The 20,650-nt window shown below is 42.9% G+C and overlaps 1 long non-coding RNA gene across 1 annotated transcript; it reads right to left on the bottom strand.

Moving 5' to 3' along the window:
• Nucleotides 1–560: 560 nt before the first annotated feature.
• Nucleotides 561–19,208, bottom strand: LOC129211405 (uncharacterized). The gene is made up of 3 exons (XR_008578839.1): nt 18,855–19,208; nt 6,781–6,862; nt 561–657 (listed from the first exon to the last, which is right to left on the bottom strand). It is a non-coding gene; the product is annotated as an uncharacterized LOC129211405 (long non-coding RNA).
• Nucleotides 19,209–20,650: the final 1,442 nt, after the last annotated feature.

The raw sequence follows: 20,650 nt of genomic DNA, 5'->3' as shown, positions 1-20,650 counted from the left end.
TATGCTGACTTCCCGATGAGTTTCAATAAAATTGACAAGTAACTTTTCCCTCTCCCCATATATAGGTACTGTCCTGCAATTCTACTGAGTAATGAAATAACTGGTGATAACTTCTCTTTTCAACAAGGTATTTCCCAGTACAGTTCAATGAATAAATGAATAAGCAAGTATAGCAGTAGATTAAGGGATTATTGACATAATGGAGTAAGAAATAAAACAAGGTATTGAGATTTTGAGATTATACTTTGAGACAGTGGACAAACTATCTGCTGCTGAAAATATTTTTGGAGGGTGTATAGGACATCTCTAGAAAAAGATCACAGTAGGTATGTCCGAATACTTCCTCCATCAACAGCAAATCAGGGCTATATAAATAATTAAGAAATTCTGCTTAGAAGACAAAGCATCTAGAAAAATCACTTAACTTCCAATACTGCTGATTTTGTACCAGTTAAAACAAGCGCACTGTACCACACCACCACCACACAGACCCCCAAACACAGAAGAGCTGGAATAAACTGAGCTAATTTAAAGAGTTTCTATTGGTTTGAGCAAAATCACCTTTGCTGTGAGTATTCCCACTTGGGTTTGAACTTCTGTGCAATGGGGCACCTTCCGTCCATTGACTTTGCTCAACGTCTTGAAAGCCAACAGCACCTACAAGAAAGCAGCTATTTAAACATGTGGATTATTTGACCAATGCAACTGTCATTATTTTCAAACTAAACTACAAGTAAGCCTACATCTAGAGAGGATCTGGAAGGATTTCAGGGATGCAAAATGCCACTCCTGTACCTACAGAAGTAGCTCTTATTTAGCAGCACCAAAACAATCAGCAGAGGCAGCAGGATATTATTTAGCATCGTGGTGGTTCACACAATCTGAAAGCACACCAAGGAGCGGTGAGGACAGTTTGGAGGTAAGAACGCCTGTGCCTCCGAACAGAAGGCAAACAGGGAAGACCTTCCTTTTACAGGAACCAAGCGCGTGGCATGTAAAAATAACAAAGCCCGAGGTGTTGGGCTGCCTGCCACGCCAGCACCGTCGGACGGGCAGAAGTCATCTCCACCGGAGGGGACAGCCCGCACCGCTCTGAGGTGACAGTGGGGACCTTCCTCCACGTGCCAGTGACAGGACCCTTGGGAAGCCAGTGGCCCGTGACACTCGGGCTTTTCGGCTAAGGACTTAATCACCAGGTCCACTAAGCAGAATTACGTACTCGAGATAATCAGGAACTTCCTCTGTCTGCAACTACTAGGTGGGAGATACAAATCTCTCTTCTCCCGTTACTCCACCATGCTTTTTAAAAAATGTTGTCATGTTTTTTCCAATTGTATTCCCAGTAAAGCCATCAGGTAAGAAATAGTGTTTGCCAACCCTGAAAAGAACTCATCTTTGCTGGCAACGTCATTTATCAGGATAGGGAAATAAAATGTTCAAATAACACGTAGGAGGACATTTCCCCACAAGACAACTTGAAGAGCTGTCGACAGGCACCAGGCGAATGGACAGAAGTGCTGGATGCCGCACGCCGAGCGGAGAAGAGAGGGAACGCTTTTCAGCAGCACTGGGCCCAAACTGGAAATTCATTTCTTTCAGACTGGGTCCGAAGCGCTTTCATCCTCGCCCTCCTTTAAGCACCTCGCGATACGAGTCTGCCGAGCGCAGCGTGTGACGAGCAGCGATTCAGCAAAGGAGGGGCATTTCCAAACGCACCCCGTGCAGCCCCAACTCACAGCCGCCCTTCCAATGGTCACACCCCGTGTATATCTGACCGTAATCGTCACTACGTGTGCCGCCCAGCCGGGGCAGAAAGCCAGCCTCGGTGATTTATGGGTTTATTTAAGGCCTCAGTCAGGCAGTAGGATTTCCGCTGGCCAAATCTTGCACTAGATTTTCCTGACATTAATGTTTCTGATCACAAAACAAATCGCCACAGATGTGTTGTACCTTAAAACAGACATGCTGCATTCACACGAGTAATAAATGGGTGAACTTTAGAACATGCATCATGAATATTCAAATATGTTTGTAAATTAAGAGACTTCAACTGTGGCCTTATCCTTTGTGAGTTTTCCACAAATACCGAAAAGGGAACTTTCCCGGCAGAAAAATTCACCAGAACAGAAAGCTTTTAAGAACTCACTCAAGTTACAGCAAATATTCACAAAACAGATACTTTAAATTGGTGTGTATTCGCAGGAGAAAGTTGATTCTGGGAACTTCCAATTAGGCAGCAGAAACTTCTCCTATGGCCTCCTCAGAAAAGAACTAAAGAAAAAAAGCTTATTTTGATAAATTATTCAGCAAAGATTTTTGAAATGGCAAATATAAATGTGAGAAAAAGACATACTTCATCTGTAAATTATTCAGTCAGCATTGTGAGGGGAGGAAATGCCACAGCCAGCCAAGCTAGAGGCAGCAGCTACAGCGAAGTTACGTATTTTAACCATGGGCAATCAGCAGCTGAATAACTCGCGTATACTGACTTCCCCGAAAGCTCTAAATTGGGGCCTCCATCTCAGGAACCTTCCTAATCATGGTAATTTCTAACAGCCTGATCTTGCATCTTGATGCACAGCGGCACGTCAGGGCGGTGGGTTTCTGTGCCCAAAGCCCCACGGCCACCGACTCCAGCCACCTCCATCCCCTACCTCTAACCACGGCATCCTTAAACCGGGCAGAATCATCCCTTTTCCTTTCCTAACTGTTTGCACTGGGACCACTTCAGAGCATATTGTTTTTATGTCAGTCTTGTGCCTATGACAAGGCGCCTCCAAATCCTAACAGTATCTAAAGCGTTAGTGACAACAAATATTTAGCCTTTCAGTTTAATTGTGATAATAAAGGGGAATGAAAACTTGTCCATGTAATTCCACCTGGAGGCTTTCTTCTACATACAAAACATTGTACAGTTCTCCACTTTTGTTAGATTTCCTTGTGTAGATGTCTAATAACCTTCAAACAAACCAAATTCAGAATACTACCAGATGTGATCATTTTTCTTTTCATGGGAATGTGCCATGAAAGGTCTATGGATAGGAGGTAACACCACAACAAGAACAGGATGAGTTTGCTGGTTTGAAAGAGGGGCTTCAGATACCCTGCCCTGCCTCTCAATTTTATTTAACTTACAGAATTTTTTGGTTTTCAAAAGGGCCCAAGAAGGATAATTAGACTAGAAACATGCTTGGCTACTCTAAATGCTCTCTGTCAAGCACAGAGGCTAACACCTATTTTTAATAATTCTCTATTTTTCAAGGGAGATGATACAATTGTATTAGAAGCAGTATGTAGGTGGCTCTTTTTTCCCTCCTCACATTCCCTTTGGCAGTAGGCTGAAATAACATTCATCAACAGTATAAAAAAAGTTCAAAGAAATTAATTAGGCAACCTAGGAGGAAAAATAAGATGTCTTTTCAGCAGTACTTGGATTATTCAGTTTTATAGTGCCGCATATTGTAATTTTCTGAGCAGAAAAGGCAGAACAATGCTGTACCTTCGCACGACTATGACACATCACAGTTTGAACATCACTGTTGGTAAAGTGAGTTCTTGTGCTCGGTCCTAGGAGCAGGATCCTGCGCCCCCAGCACGGCTCAGCACGGCCCCGCAAACATCCACTGAAATTTCTTCATCGCAGCAGCTCTCCGCTGGGAGGGACTGAGGTTTTCAGCTCCTCCTGATATTCTTCCTGCCTTTTGGCGTTAAGGGTTGACAGCAGAGATGGTAATGCTATGTTTCAATTTAATCTTATTAGATTAGCAAAATCCCATTTTTTTAAAGTCACTGTTATTCAACAGAGCTTAAATTAATGTCCAATTTGTGTACAACGGCCACATGTATGCACTGCAGAGCCTGTTTCCAGCTCTCCACCCATAATGAGGATTAACCACGTGCTATATGCTTTGTCGTGTACACTCCCGTTTCCACTCCACGTACTTCTACAGGCTCCTCTGCCTGTTTTCGCTCCTCCAGCTACGCTGACCTCCCTAACGCAGCTACGAGGCCAGCGCTCTCCTTATCCCGAGCTCTTATTTAATTAAACCAGTAACATCACCAGCAGAAGTGGCACGGTGAGTTAATTTGTGGTCTTTCCAGCAAAGCCAAAGGCGCAGTCCTCCCGTGCTGAGCTGAGCAGGTGAGAAGCTGTTCAGGGACTTCACCGCACTGGACCGCAGCCGGCTCTGGCTTTGTCGCACAGCTTAGGGAACCCAAAGCTCTGCCTGTCCCGCTCAGCTCCCCGTGCCACGGCACGCACTCTGCCAGGGGACGGGGCCCGGCCACGCCACTGCCCTCCCACGCCACTGCCCTCCCTGCACCCAGCCAAAATAACCAGAGTGGACCCGACACCACATCAAACCTCCGATGTACGTGGTCTAAAGGAATCCTAACGTAACGGGAGACTAGCCACCAAATTGATTTCCATGGATCTAAACCAAATAACTATGTAAGTCCAAAAAATGGTTATGAAAACACGTACTTAAAGTCCCTCGTATCTATTTCTCATTGCTGGGAGACTCCCAGCTACTTTATTGAACGCAATCCTCAGGTAATTCTTAATTTCATGTTCGTATTATCAGTTCCTCAAGGTAATAACAAAGGAAAGACTATGGATAAAATGACACCAGGTTCCATTATTCACAACAAATCGGCTCAGTACTAAGAAGCCATGAGGAAGGGATTAACTGTGACTTCTGCAAGCAGCTTCCCAAACACGTAGTTAATCTTTCTCACCAGGTGCTGCTTTTACATGAGCAATGACTTGAGCATCTATCTGCCTTTCCATCTACCTGACTTACGGGCTTCCACCCCTTACCAGCATCGTTAACAATAGCAGCAAGCTTGTCAGCAGCCGTCCATCAACCTGACTAAGGTTTTGGATGCCCCATCCCTGGAAGTGTTTAAGACCAGGTTGGATGAGGCTTTGGGGAACGTGGTCTAGTGGAGGGTGTCCCTGCCCGCAGCAGAGGGTTGGAACTAGATGATCTGTGAGGTCCCTTCCAACCCAAACCAGTCTGTGATTCTATGATTCTATGACTAAATCTGACTTGCACGTGAGGACAGGACCGAATGCGGGAAATCTAGGTTCTCCTTTTCTGCCTCTGCTGCTACATTACTTTGGGCAAGTCTGCTGAAGCCAGATTACCAGCCGAGCAACCTCCCTTCTGCACTTCATGGAGGTGGGTGCTGGGGTTCGGCATGTTGCGGACCAGGATCTGCTCCTCTCCAGTGCCCCGTTTCTCTCTGTAAAGCGGGGTAGGAAATGCTCCTTCCAGGAGGCTCTGGAAGACTTAGTCTGTAATTGCTTGTAAACCACTTGAGTGGTAAGTGATACAGAAATCCAAAGTGGTAATTTTAAGAGAGGCTTGAGATTAATCTATTTTTGGCATGTTAGACATACTTATGGACTTGATTCAAGGCAGTTACTGAAAACTGCAAAGTGTCCAAAAAGTGACAGAAAAAAATAGTTTGATTAAAACCATTCCAGAGGCAAATTCAATCTTCAAAACACCCTCTGAAACCTACTGTTATGGCCTGCAGATGAAGTGCTCTTGAACATTTTTGCGTCACAACAGGAGACAGAGACCGGGGAAGAGCCGCAATAAGTTTTATGTCAAACAAAAGGTGCTCCAGCTTTGGATTCCCAGGAAAGTAAGGGACGGGAGGATGCGTTTCCCCTCCTGCTTATCCCCAAAGCAAAACTGTGCTAGGAACGTCAGTGAACAGAGGTAACGGGAGTCTCTCAAGAGGGCATAAGGTCCCCAGTGTTAAGCTTTTCATCAGCCACGATGAAGGGCTGAGATAGGTGCAGAACAGCTAGCGGGTTGTATTTTGCTCACCTGCCCTCAGGTGAGCGGTGACTAAGAGAAGACATTAATTAGTGACCATGGCATGGGAACCATGGCCGGAGTGGCATTATTTGGTATCACTGTCCACAGGACACAGTGAAACTGTCAGGGCACTAATACACTGCGTGGTATGAGTAAAGGACCCAGAAACTCTTGGTTTCTCTCTTTATCTCCCAGAGACAGGCAGCACCAGTTTGCTATTAGGTTCTAGAAACATCCTCTTTCCCCACAAAGCTGCAACTTTTCCAAACTTTCCACCGACTTTTACTTTACATAGCCTCAAGGTCAAGATTACCCTTTATTAAAAAAAAAAAATTTCAATCATTTCCTTCCCATTTACTTTGGATTAGTAGATGTTGTGTCAATAAGGACAAATGAAATTTGAAGGCCAATATAAACTCTCGCTGCAGTAGGAATGGTACTTTTTTATACAGACTTTCTATGAAATAAAAAGTGACTGATGCCACAATATGTTTTAATTATTTTCTTCATAAACTATCAAATTAAATTTTAAGAAGCTGGAGACGCTATCTCTTATTAAATTGAGACTGAACTCAGAGATGCAACTTTTAATGAAACTTTCCACACCAGAAAGCTTTTTTGTAATTTTAATCATTTTCAGCAGCCTGCCACATACAATATCTTCCCAACATTTCTTATTTTCACATTATTGCAATGGACTCCCATTTCACGTGAACCAAGAAGAATTTCCCCGTCTGCAAGCTCTCCGCTCGGCCCCAGTCCAGCCCTCTGCATGGAGCTATCGGTGGTTCGCAACCGTGCCCCACCGCGCTCGGACACCCCTTCGGCACCAAGCACCGCTAGCGCCCGCGTCCAGCCCAGCCGCTCTCTGCACAGCCACAACAGCCCTTCTGAGCCACAACATTATAAAAAGGCTCCGGTATTTTACCTGGGATTTCCTACTCACTGTGTCATGAAGTACGGTCCCAAAGAGCAGGGTTGAGTCTCTCAAGGACGAGCACTGCGGCACCAGGGCAGCCACAGTCTACCTGGAAAACACGCACATTGATCGACACTCATCGTACCCAAGGGAAAAGGATTTTCACTAATTTAAGCAGCAATGCAGCCTCAAATTAGCAACGAGAAGCTGGTCTGCGACTATTTGGCTTGTAAAACTTAATGATCAAAACATGGCGCATTTTGGGGCCAACCAGCAAAATATAAAATCCGCAGAAGCCACTGGATCGTATTTTTGCATCATGCCTTCAGGGTAGAAGAGGAGAAACAGAGATGAAAATGCAGCAGCTGGTAGGAACGTGAAAAATCATAAAGAAGAATAAGATAGAAAAACAGAGGGAAGAGGAAATACTGAAGCTGACGGGAGAAAAAAGAAAGGAAAAAAGAAATGGAACAAAGGCTCTCAGTCTGCCAAAGTTTTCACAATTTCATATAATGTATTAATGTAGCAGAGAGAAAGGGAAAATAATCTATAAACCGGTTTCTGCCTCAGACAGGAGTGGAGTATACAGGTTATTTATTTTCTTATTTCAAGCTCTGCCAACCAGCGTGGTTCACCACGGCGAGTCCCTGACCCCCCCTCCCCTGCGCCCTTCTGCAACTCATTACAGCTGATCTGTTGACCAAGATCTTTTTGGTCACACAGCGACAGTCCCAGGGGCTCAATTTCCATGTCCTCCTTTGGGCCAGTAATACCTAACTCGGATCACTAACAAACCGTCACGGATATAAACACTCATTTTTCCAAATGGTAATTTCTTTGTTGTAAATGGTAAAACACCGGTGTGGTTTTTTGTTTGGTTTTTTTTTTTAATTTTATTCATGAGCTAAAGTGACTTTGGGCAGTCACAGCCCAATTTTTTGCTGTGCTCTGAACAGATGGTTGTTCCAAGAATACCAGCATCCTGGCAATGTCAAACAGACTTGACCTTCCCAAGCAGCGCTGCAGACTTTTTATTAAAAGCAAAGAAATAAAGAACCGCCCGCATTTCCAAATTTTTCAGGATTATTGAGACGCAGCCCACGGCAGTGGACAATGCAGGCACACGCTGCATTCAAGGAAAATCTGAAATTCAGCCTCAGAGAAGCAAGAACGGCTTCTGGAGTTTCTGAGCTATTTTGGTGGTGCAGGGCCAACCCCAGCGTTGCGTCACCAAGCCCAGAGCCCCTCTGCAGAAGCAGGAGAGAGGAGGGACGTGGGGGGATCCCCTCCACCCCCGCTCTCCAGCCTATCCTGCCCTAAGGACAGCTGCTGCCATGGGCTTTGCACACCCCAAAGAAAAACCTCCCGTCGGCCGACAAAATAGCCCAGTCCTAAGGTTCAGGGTTTACTCAGAAAGGATCTGGTTACAATTTCTCAATTATAGGGAGCTGAAGTTAACTACAAGCCTTCAGAAATCGTTGGCTAGCACAGCTTTAGGGATCCACACCGATGGAGCTTCCAGGGGAAGGCAGCTCGGTTTTTTCTGCCTTTTTTGAATATAAGTAATCTTATTTTTAAGATCATTTAAATATGATCTGTGCTACCTTTTCCAGAAACCACACCAAAAAAACAAGTCAATTTTTTTGTTAAATCTCCATGTCCTTAATCTCAAAGAAGAGAGAGGCCCATTATCTTCCTGGAGATAATTTTGCTTTATTACCATATGTGAAATATTTTGTATCTGATTGCTGTCTAAAAAGAAATAAAAAGTTTGGGGGACAGTGCCCAGGGAGCAACTCTTGCCACTAGATCAATACCTCATTATATATTAAGCACAAAAGTTAAGCCGTCCTTAGCTTCCAGTTGACCAAGAGTAGCATAAATACCCACACCGTCGTTCGGGGGATTTTGTGCAAATTACTCACTTGACCTCCTTCTAATAGCAAACGAAAAGATGTCACCCTTCCAGCAAGCACTGCCTTTTGCCTATGAGCTATAAAATATCGCCGAGGGATTCTGAACCGCGTCCAGTGTTAGCCAGAGAAAGCGAACACGACAATCTCAGCCGCTGTCCCCTTAGACGGTAAGACGGGGACTGCAAGTCAGATGGAGTCAACTGGCTGCAGCTCTATCGCATTTTCAAGACGACCATGCGTGAAAAGTGGTTGGACTGCAACAGTCGGACTGCTGAAGCACCGCTTTAATGCAGGGGGCAATTACAGACCCACGAGGTGCGAGCACTTCTGAGCGAAATCCCTTCCATGCTGAAGACAACAGCATGTGAAGTGAGAGACCACCTTGGAAAAGACAATCCGGCGCTTCAGCGGAAAGCGTATTGCTTCACGTAAGTCGCCCTGGGTGCTCTCCAGCTTTTAACGCTATTGAGAACCACTCGTTATTCCTCTGACTCAGAGGTTTAACTAATTCAGAGCAAAGCTTTGTAACCGGGGAAGCAGTAACAGGAGAAGGAAGCTCTGCTCAGAAGGTCTGTAATATGCCTCCAGCAGAACAGCTTCGTCGTGGGCAGAGGAACCCGTTACCTTCTCTGTTACGTAAGGCACAGACAGAGCATTATGGAAAAACAAAAGGCACAAGAGCATTATGGAAAAACAAAAGGCACTTCTGCTGAGGGACTATGGGGGGCACAGGGGGAAAAAAAAAAAAAAGTAATTTAGGTTCAGAAATACTTGGCAGACCAAACTGTAGAAGTTTCTCATTCCAAAAACGGGAGGTGTATGGGCAGGGGGCACACTTGCCGCTAACCACGTATTCAGATATGGGGTATTCTGGTTCCTGTGTCGAACTTGGCGAGAGACATCCACGTCAGTAAAAACGCAGCCCGGCAAATGTATTATCAATAATCCGTGCTGTGCCTAAAACCCGGCGATTTCCCGTCGCCGGTGTCCCCCGTATACCATCATTTAACACTGAATGCTATTTTCATCTCTTAATTGTTTAATGATTGGTGGAAAGGCAGAGAAACAATGAGCCTCTCGCCCAGCGCACGGGATAATGAAACCATCGAAGCAATGATCCAAACTCAACTAAGTGGAAATTTGGCCCTGAAAGTATTTATCGTGTTTTTCTTCTGACTTCACCATTTTGCTTCAGCTGTCAGAGCAGCAATATGAAATAACATCGTATATTCATAGTGCCATCTGCATTACAGTACAAAATCTCCTACCAATCAATGCAAGTGTCCAAAGAACACTTCCAATTTGTCACAATAACCTTCAAAACTTGACAGAAAATCATGCAAATTATTTCTTTTGGATCGCTGTGTACCTTGTGATTATTTATACTTTGCCAATATCATTCTAAGCATTTTTGATTGCGTTTCCCATATTTCTCAAAAGAAAGGTGGAACTGAGAGATTAAAACTTACCATAGGTTTATTTTGCACTTTGTGCCCCTGTTTTGTATTTTTGGACATTTAAGAAACACTGGTATGACTGCACTTGGAGAATTACCAAGAAAATCAGTGTGAAGAGGCTTTAAACTGGCATGCGTCAGAATATCAATAATCAAGCTGCTTTGCTCAATTCCACTTTTTTTTTCCTCTCTTCTATAACAAATTTTAGATTTTAGTGGGAACACTTACACTAAAAAAGTACAGTACAATATTTTTTTCTAATCATCAAGCATGATAACCCCATAAACTTCAGTTTTAGCCTTTAAAAAAAGAAAAAAAAAACAACCACTTTTAAGGAGAAAATACCAAATGCCAGAGCTCTGGGTTCCCTGAACGAGGTGCTCACTGGTTTTATCACTCGGGAGAGAAGCTCGCAAGCCGGTTACTGCGGAGGTTGTTACTGGCACTGAGCTTGTTGGTAAGGCTCACCCTGTGTGTGTTTTCAACACCAGCCGGTGACACCTCTCCTCCCCCTGTGAACATCTGGCCAGCTGCAAGTCCTCCAGCTGCGTGCTGGGGACCCACCTGCGTGCTGGAGCAGCGTGGTGCCCAGGCATCTGCTGCCCATGCCATTTGCCGGTTCCTTTAGTGAAGATCGATCGGGGTTAGAAGGCATTACATCTTACGGGAGAAATACATTCGAACTTGTAAACAGACTCACCAGCCGGTTCCATCCAGCTCACAACCAGGAATCCAAGCAAGAGCCGGATCTGCCGAGCTCTGCTGGGAACATGGACCACAGCAACTTGCTTGGATTTGCAAGGCATGAGAAAGCAGGTCCCTGAGCTTCAAAAACAAAGGCAATTTGCTCTCAGCACAGAGCATTTTCTAAATGCATTCAGTATTGGGAAATGCAGATTACATTGCAAGTCTATAAAAAGCTCAGTTTAAATAACAACCATAGAGCTTCACAGGAGATGGTTTTCTAGGACAATGGGCAGACTATTGGGATGCACTTGTAAAGGTCGCACCGTAAGCAACTGTCTGTACAAATTTTATGTCTGGAAGCTAATAAACAAAAAAGTGAAAGAAGTAGTCAATACCCATTTCCGACCAGAAAAACAGACCGCATGCACTGTAAAAAGAATTTAAAAAATTGTTAGTGGTGGATGTGCTAAGAAACCCATCAGAGAATTCACAAAACTTTGAGAACAAATCCAGTTGCTGCTGCTTTAAATCACAATTCTGCATTTGCATTAAAAATTCATTAGAGTATTTATAGCCAAGTGGAAAAAAAAATTAAAAAAAAAAAAAAATTGGTGTTAACAACCTGTTGCAAATGGTTGTATCGGGCAACACCTTTTCTGAGAGCTCCTGTTCTGGGTGTTGGAAATGAACCGTTGAGAGCCTGGAGTGCTGTTACATGAGGCGCTGCTGGCAGAGGCTCCCGGCTGAGCTGGTGCAGCGTGCTGCAATGCAGCTCTTGTATAACCACCCTCTCCGCTGGATTCGTGCAGCAGCTCTCCTCGCTGGCAGGACACCATACGGCACACAGGGACGTAGAGCCGTGGGTGGGAAGGGAATGCCCGCAGCACGTGCTCCCCTGCCTCAGCAAAACGAGCAATCCTGTTAAATGGAGATATTCCACCCTTCTCAGAGACGAACGGGGCCAAACGGCACCGTGCAGTACGGCATGGTGACCCAACCCACCCGAGGAAAGGGGCAGTTGCTGCACACATTGAAACGGTTAATTGCCATTTGGCCTTTGGCTGGTCAAATGTTAACTAAAAACCTCTGACACTACTAGTGAAATAAATGCTCTAAGGAGCGACACGGAGTGCAGACACACTGGACCCTGGAGCTGGCCCCGTGTGTGCATCTGCAGCTCCCACTCCCGGGGAACCTTCTGGGCAGTAGAAGTTGCAAATGACAAACACATAGGAGAAACTGGCCATTTATTCAAAGACAATATACAGAAAAAGAAAGAAAGGTGGCATTTGTCAAATTAATTATGCTCTACAAATCATCTCCTCGCTCACTTCCCTCAAGAATTTCAATGGCGCTGCAGCCGTTGCTTCCTGACCTCACTGCGTCAAGGACTGCCTGCCTGGAAGTGGCTGCAAGCTTCCACCGCGCTCACCGGCTCTACAGGAAGGACAGATGGAGACTTTTTTTGGGTCTGTTCCTGCCACTCAGCAATACATTTGGACTTTACCTTGGCATGCGTCAGTGACAATGCAACATCAATCGCATGGAGAGTGCCTGAGAAGAACTTTTGATGTGGCTAAAAAAAGCCAGTGTGATTTCTCACCGTGTGAGGTGCACCGTGTCATACCCAAAGACAAGCAGTGCAGATGACTTTTGACTCCAGGCAGTTAGTTTGGAGGCTAAAAGATAACATTGTGAATAAAAGTTGAACTTTGATATAACTATTTAATTTCTCATCTTTTTACTAAAAGAATTAGAAAAGTCAGAGAACAGTGGTCTGTGAAAGGAGCACAGTAAGACCTCCCGAATTTCAAGGTGTTCTGCTTCGTTCTCGTTGACTTCTCATAGAGTATCCCTTACATTTATTCATCTTTGTTCATTTAATTGTTGTTATAGATGAATGCTGTTGACGACAATTGCTAGAAGAGGTTTGAGCACACCCAAACTCTGTAAAAAATTTCTGTACTCGGCTCTGCCCATTGCATGGCAACGCTGTCCTTTCATTTCGAGACCTCTAAGATTTGAAGCTTAAGCTTCGCTAGAGCAGAAATGATTCCAGCTGCACAAAATTGTTCCAGATAGAGGTACCCACACACCTTCATTCCCTAACTAGACCTGCACCAACAGAAATGTTGTACAGCAGCTAAATTACCAACAGTTATAACACAGCAGGATATACAGTTTTCTAATTGAATGCACTAAGGTACAAGCAATCAATAAAATAAAGAGTACGCTTAGAATAAATAAAAAGATGCCTTTGCATAAAATATATTCTCATTAGAAGAAATGATGACTGCTACAAAAAAAAAATAATCACTGAGATATTTCTGTGACTGGCAATTTTTAACCAAAGACAGTTCTATGCAAATTAAGGAAAGCAAATCCCTAAAGAAATAATAAAGTCTGGCTTAACAGTCCTATCATTTTTACTATATAGGTACTATGGATGCTATGTTATAATTGGTGCTATATGGTGTCGTTTAAAGCTCGTTGCATATGTTTTTCCAAGCAAGAACTTTAAAAAAAAAACCCAGACAAAAACCCAAAACCCAACGGAACAAAAAAACACAACAAAAAGAATGACATTTCAAACTATTTTTTTATAGATGAGACTATATACATAGACTATTAGTATATAAGTCTAATTAACGATCAATGGGAAACGCTCGGTTAGGGGGTTAAAACTGTGGACTCCTATCAATCACAGTACGTAAAATTTTAGGGGCTCTGCTGGTCCTGATAATCTGCATGCAGTGTATGTCCTGATCTAACAGCGACTGAAATCAATAGGAGCTCTTGGCCAAGGTCCACAACACCTATTAAAGCCTCAGCAAGCTCCACCATGGGAGTAAAACAATTCGGTGTGAGCAGGACAAGTATTTCTGGCCAAAGCCACACAAGTTTTGAGTGGCCATACAGGACACACATTGGAAAATGGGCGTGCATGTGTGTTTATCCGACACTTTTCTGTGGTTAATTGAGCAAAGACGTGTACTTGGGGATGCCCGCAGGGACGGAGGTGTCCCTGGACGACACGACCACTTCCTTTCAGCCCCTTCCATTTCTGAGCTGCCCTGCCTGCATCGGTCTAAGGGACGGATAGCCCCAGTGTTCGATGCGTTTGGTCCCGTTCTCCGCTGCCTCGCCCACCAGCGGGACCGGGACAATCCATCAGACGCAGGGCGCTGCACCAGGATAATGAGATGGGAACGAGCATCAGCGTAACAAGACGGGAAATCGATTCTCCTCTTTCCAAAACCACATTTGCCGTAAATTCTTCAAAGTAACTTTTCTTAACTCACAAATTGCATAGCTTAATAACTGCTTCCATACACACATTCAGATGTTATTCAAACTTTCTATAAATTTATATAAGAACACATCACAGGCAGCGCGGGCTCAGCGGCTCCTCACCCAGCCCAGCCCAGCCCAGGCTGTACAACTGCTCCACACTTCTCCGCATTTTTTTAATATATAAAATCAACATGCAAATTAATTCTCAAACTGACATAAAGCACTAATGAATTTAGTAACCACCTGGAAATTAACTGTGGTGCTTCAATGTTACACGTCTCAAATGAGAGCAGTTGTCTCAGGTACTGTGTGTTCTCGGAGTGGGGAAAGATTAATCTTTATTACACAGCTCACCAGTTTCATTTCAATTACTTTAGCAATTTACTACTGTATATGGGACCTCTGGGGGAAACAATGAAAATATTTGTGGTGTTTTTTTCAAGTTCACCTTCAAGTTTTAGAAAATGCGGTTCCTGATTTTCCCCACTGGGAAAGAATTTACCATTTTAGGAAAAATATTCCTGTGTACCACGGTGATCCACAGCTCTTCCTAGTTGTTACGACAACACTCCTGTTCTCCAGGGCTGATCAGACTGTCAAAGTAGGGGAAAGAAAAATTTGACCAATTAACCAAATTTCACCACTCCGTTTCAGAAATGATGCAACTCTGCCAGCAGTGCTGGATCTCCCTTTTACCGAAATGCCCTTGGCTTAAACCTTGAATAACCGCACTGACAAAGCCAAGCCCAGCCTAAGCAGGATACACAGTTAGGAGACACAGGAAAAATTGCCAAAATATTTATTTTTACCACAGCGCTCTGTTTTAAGCGGCACCAGACCATCAGCCGCTAAATGACACGGCGATGACCAGTGGGGACGCAATGAAGCTCAAACACAACCAAGTGCCACCGCACGGGAACTGCGGCAGTTGGGTACAGCTCCCTTACGCCCTGATCACACGGGACTGTCGTAACGCATGCGATTTAAGGACAAACTGACAAAAGACGGGGGTTTCGGAGGAAGCCAATACCGTGCATGAAAACCTGGGGCCGCTGGAGCCAGCGAGCCTTGCCGGGGACTTGGGAGAGCCCACAAAGCCATCGACCCTTCGGAGAGACTGCTCGGGGACGCACCAGGAAAGGCAGATCGGGCTGCGGGCTCCCCCGGCGCACACACAGGAACCAGTAACAGATTGCTTTACAGAGCTTAGTAAATACCAGGCATGCGAGCAGAGCTCAGTTTGAATAAATCTGCAGCTATTCTTTCAGTCGAGGTTTCTCTGCTTCATACCACCGAGCTCTTCAGGCATCGTTCCTATTGTGTTTCAGTCTGCATTTAAAGTTTTGTAACTTCATTTCTAAGATTGAGATGTTCTTGGGAGCGGTGGGTGTATAAACTATTCAATACAAAATTAATTTTAATAATTAATAATGGGTGAGGATTTCAGGAGGAGGGTTTTTTTCTGTTCTAAATGAAGTTTTGCCTGATTAATGGTGTTACCTGGGAGGAGATGGCAAGCTTTATTGTTTTTGCTTTTCAGATTCCTCCAAACTGATGACATATCTTATCTATTAAATAGCAATCATCATCTTCATTTTTGGCACAGATGGCTGCATGTCATCATATTTTCATCTGAACAATGTAAATAATTGAAAAATATTGAAAGTACATTCAGTAAACCACTTGAGAAAACTCTTAGCGAGCATTGGGTAGAGGGACAGTGAATTTAAATACCTTACTTGGATTTGTCCTCCAATTTACTGTAAGTTTATTTTAAAGTCAGCAGTCTATTTTGAGTTATGATTAATGGTTTTGAAAAGGCTTTCTTCAGCTGCACATACCAACAAAGGATTTAGAATTAATTCACATCTTCTAACTTCTTCCTTAATGGATTTTTAAGGTCCACTGCAAAGAATCAATCAATACCAGGCTGAAAGCTCTGGCGTGTAATGCATCCCGCAGTGTCAGAAGGCTTCTGCGTGAAGCAGGGTGAATTACGATAGTCTGAATTAATTGGAATTATTTGCAGTTATTAAGAAAAGCAAAATAATAATTTGAATTAATTTAATTCCAGGATAAAAAGATAGTAACTCAGTCTGACTTAAAAAAAAAAAAAAGTATCAGTAGCAGGTTTTTTTGGTAGTCAAAAAAATATTTTGTGAATCTTCACTCAAAAACTTAAATACTGATGCATTGAATATTTCCTTGGCAGGAAACATTTCATTTCCAGGGCATTATTTTCAGGACAAAGCGACATTTGCACATTAATTTTGTACCTTGCGTGACTGCACGTAACACTACTGTAACTGGCAAGTAGAACAAGGAAATTAAAGCATTTCCATGTATTTTCTCTTTTTTTTTTTCCTACTATTGATCGCTTTCTTTAATTCTTAGCACATTCTGTTAACTCAGTTTCACCATTTTTTTCATACATCATATGAAAACAGAAAGGGGTTGGATAAGTTGTAAATGACTTTTTTACAACACTATTCCTCTGGAAATAGGAACTTTTTAAAACTTTTCAGTTACCAAAAGAAATAACTGAAAGAAATTGTCATGTCAATGGCACCGGTCTAAATGACAAGATCACTGTCCAGAATAAAGACAGCAAATTTGTAAAGTTCTGAAAAACAGTTGGGTTCTAAAATAACAACAATTTGGAGAACTCTTGAAATAAAAAAATATGAATGACTCCTTTCATTTTGATTTCCAAATGGAATCCACAGGCTACTTTTCATGGGTTTCATTGCTTTAGGCAAACACATTGAGTTGGAAAACAACATGTTAAAACTGGAACCACAAAAATCCAAAAGTAATTTTTTCTCTGATTACCCAGAGAGGTGACAAGAACTCCTCACTTTTTAGTGCCAAAATCTTTTATGAGAATAGGACCAAATCCACCGACTGGCAGCAAGTCACCAAGCCCTGCGGAACATAGCATATATATAATTTACTTTTACGTTTTACCTACATTTTTGTATTTTATTTATTACGATCTCCACATTTTATTACTTTCTGTTGGATCAGATACAGGCAAGAGTCTCCATGTGAAAAGATCAGCTCAGTGCAACGTTTGGAAGTTAATTCATCTCACAAAAATAGCTTTGCCCTGAAAGATACATTGAGTTACCGATCTTAAAAGTCCTAGAGAGGGCAAAGAACAACTGTGCCATCAAAAAATAGTATCAGATATTTCACGTGGGGAGTATCCAAAGTTTATCTCTTGCAGCAACAATAAAATAGGTTGAAATGTGGGCAGGACCAAGCTAAAGGTCTGATCTGAAAAATACAAACCTTTAGGGGAAAAGTGGAAAAAATGAAATGATTGTGAAAATTAGTTTCTTCTTGAAACACAGTCAGTATGAGCAAATACGATTTTTGTTTCAACATCTTGGAGTTTGTTCCTGTTATTGCTCAAGGACGTTAAGGTGAAACGCATTTAGCGTACAGGCAAATATCTTCTCCCTGCCTCCTCAGCTACACAGAAGTCTCGCTATGAGCCCTGAAAACCACATTCATTTTCTTTCTGGCTCATGCAACAGCTTGAGAAATAAGATATTTGGCCAAAGTTGCCAATTTCTGCAAAAATTTATAGAACAGTTACTGATCTCAGAATATTTACAGCATCTAAATATTCTTTAATTTGTCCCTTTTCTATGCTGAACTGCATGCTTGTCCACTTGTTAACAATAATTAAATATCTGTAGAACACAATTAGCCTTTTTGAGAAGGTTGAGGGGAAAAAAAAAAAAAAAGAGCCTTGCATATCTGCTTTCGCTGGGTTATCTCCATCTGCCCTCTCTCCCCATTCAGGCTGCACTTCCCTCTCTTTTGTCTGTAATGCATCAAAAAATCTGTGTAGGTCATACGGCTGTTTAGCAGAATATAGGTTGGTAATGTATCAAGAACACAGTAAACTATTAAAACCAAAAGATGCTTATCAAGCAGGACACTCATCTTGACACTTACACAACTTCAATTTTTCTCCATCACTCCGCTATTTATACTGCAACATTAGTCTAAAGATTTTTTTGAAAATCATAAGAACATTTCACATAGAGGAGATGGGACAAGTAATGCTGCAATAAAAATTCATCGTATTTTGCTACCTTAGCTACTCCTATCACTCTGACATAACTTTCACCCCAATACTGCAGCAAATAAAAACCCATGCATCAGTTTTTGCTGAAAGGATCATATAGCATAAAATTAGACTTAAGAAAAAAGAAATAAATTGTCTATTGTCCTGCTGTTTGTACCCATCTATGTAACAGATTATCATTAAAACACCCTACAACACAGATACCCCGCAGGCATTTTGGAATGCGTTTCGGAAGGAGTCTGTACGTTTTAAACACCACTCCGGTTACTTTACAGAAGATTAATTGTCTATCGTGTTTATGTAAATAGGAAAGCAAAGATTCCTGTGCATCCTTATTCATAAATTAAAAACAATGCTTTCCTACAGTTATCGCTGTAACGGGGAAATAGACCTTGACTAGATGTAATGAGGCAGTTGTGTTCGCCATAACTATAATTTACTATTACTGCTTGAAGAGCCATCAGTTCTTGTTTAGTCTGTTAAGTGACAATAAGTGCGGCTAAAATAAATTCTAATGAACACTCTTGGGTCACCTTACTGAATTTATGGGGCATAATACAGCATTATTTGAAACAACTGTAATCCTTGGTGCTGCATGCAATAGTTTCAGTCACTGATTTGGTTCTTCAGGCCATACATACGTACATGCACGCTGATTCTTCAGGTGCCTGGCTTTCGGAAGGATGACCTCTGACCGGGCTTCGGCTCTCTGGAAAGTCCCACGCAAGGTTATTCGAGTGAGGGCTCACAAAGGATGGCAAATGAATCATGAAGCTGCTGGTATGTCTCGTCTCGGAGAAGTATATTCAGCAATAATGGAGCTGACCGGTCACCGTGTGTTGTGACCGACCCCAGCCCTCCACCTCCCCAAGCAGTCGTCTTTACCCTCACAGCATTTTCTATGCAAATAAAGAGGAAGAAAGAGAGCAGAGAGAAAAAAAAAACAACCGGAAAAAATAAAACTATTATTTTCCAGGAAATATTAAGCAAGAAAGCACAGATTTTCTTGATAGGTGCCATGGAAAAATTATTCCAGTGATTCAAAATCGAACACAAACCCTCTTCTCACTTGTTGCCTTATTTACACACACAGTGGACCTTCTCGCAATGTATTTCACTGAACAAAACACTCACATGCATATGCTACATAAAGTGCTCCGTGGTTTGTTGCCAGGAAAATGCTAAATACATGAGAGATTTTTACAACGAATCAGACCAGGCTGTGATTTCTTCTGTGCTTTGGGGAAGAAGAGCGGTTCCCCCTTCCAGCGGTGGCCACGAGGGACAGGAGCACTCGGAGAAAGCCCCGGTGGTCTTCCGGGGCCTGCCTGGCTTCAGGAAAGATGCTGCTATGAAAAACTTCTTTAACCCAGCAAGGGACTTTTCTCTGTGCTGCAAGATATGGGACATGGTGACGTTTGTGAGCGGAGGACAGGAGACGCTCTGCTCCAGCGCTGCACCGGCGTAGATGCTGCTGTGACCACCTTGCAACGAGGAGGAGGAGGAGAAGGAGGAGGAACAACGTCTGTGCCCAAGCCAGGGCTGACAGAGGCCACTTACCACCAGCAAAAAAGCTTTTTGGAAGATCTCCAACTCAAGCAGATCTCTCCACAGACTGAGCTATCTACTGTCTGCGACTTCTCTTCCAAAAATGTGCTGAGCAGAAGTTAACGAGCGCATCTCGCAACCATCTTTCGAGTCAAAGATGGCCAATGAAGAAACAGCAGCCCTCACTTAGATCGGAACGCTGAAAACTGAGGAGTGAAACCCAAAGTCTAATTTAAGTAAGTGAAAAAATCCTATTGACTTCAATGAGGCAAGACAGTCTATATACGGAGATGATGGCAAGCCCTCACTTTTTGTATTCCCTTACAGCCCGTGACACAATCTGTTCCCAAGAAACGCAAGGACATTTTGCTTTTCAATTAAAATAATGTACTTACATAACGTTACTGCTTTTCACTCGATTGTGCCTGGTCTTCGCTTCAGGAGCTTATCGCTGTGATCCAGATTTCTTTATCCACCTTTGTATCTTATTCCAAGGGAGTCTGACAGAATTTCAATACAGAACTGGAGTGGCTCCTCAGAAATGCTTTTCCAGCCCCATTATGTACCTGAGGGGAGGGTATATGGTGGTGATTATTGTCATGTTGCCCTCCCTCATCTTCCTGAAATATAAAACATAAAAATGCTTGAATACAGTTTTTAGCCTATTTTTGAGGGAAATAAAAGCCTGAGCTCTCTACAGTGCCTAAAGACTCATCCCGAAATCATGAGAAAGACTGTTAATTCTTCTGTTGTTAAGGGGCACGGGAAAATAATACACAGTGAAACGTACTTCATCACACAAGCCTTCATTATGGATTGTGCTCTCATATTTATTAAAAATAATATTAACACTACTTCCTATTTATTTAATGCTTTTCCTCTTCAAAGCACTT

This window comes from Grus americana, chromosome 11 (assembly GCF_028858705.1).
Source record: "Grus americana isolate bGruAme1 chromosome 11, bGruAme1.mat, whole genome shotgun sequence".
Classification (NCBI taxonomy): domain Eukaryota; kingdom Metazoa; phylum Chordata; class Aves; order Gruiformes; family Gruidae; genus Grus; species Grus americana.
The sequence above is the reverse complement of the archived record's forward strand: the minus strand, read 5'-3'. Positions and strand labels throughout refer to the sequence as shown.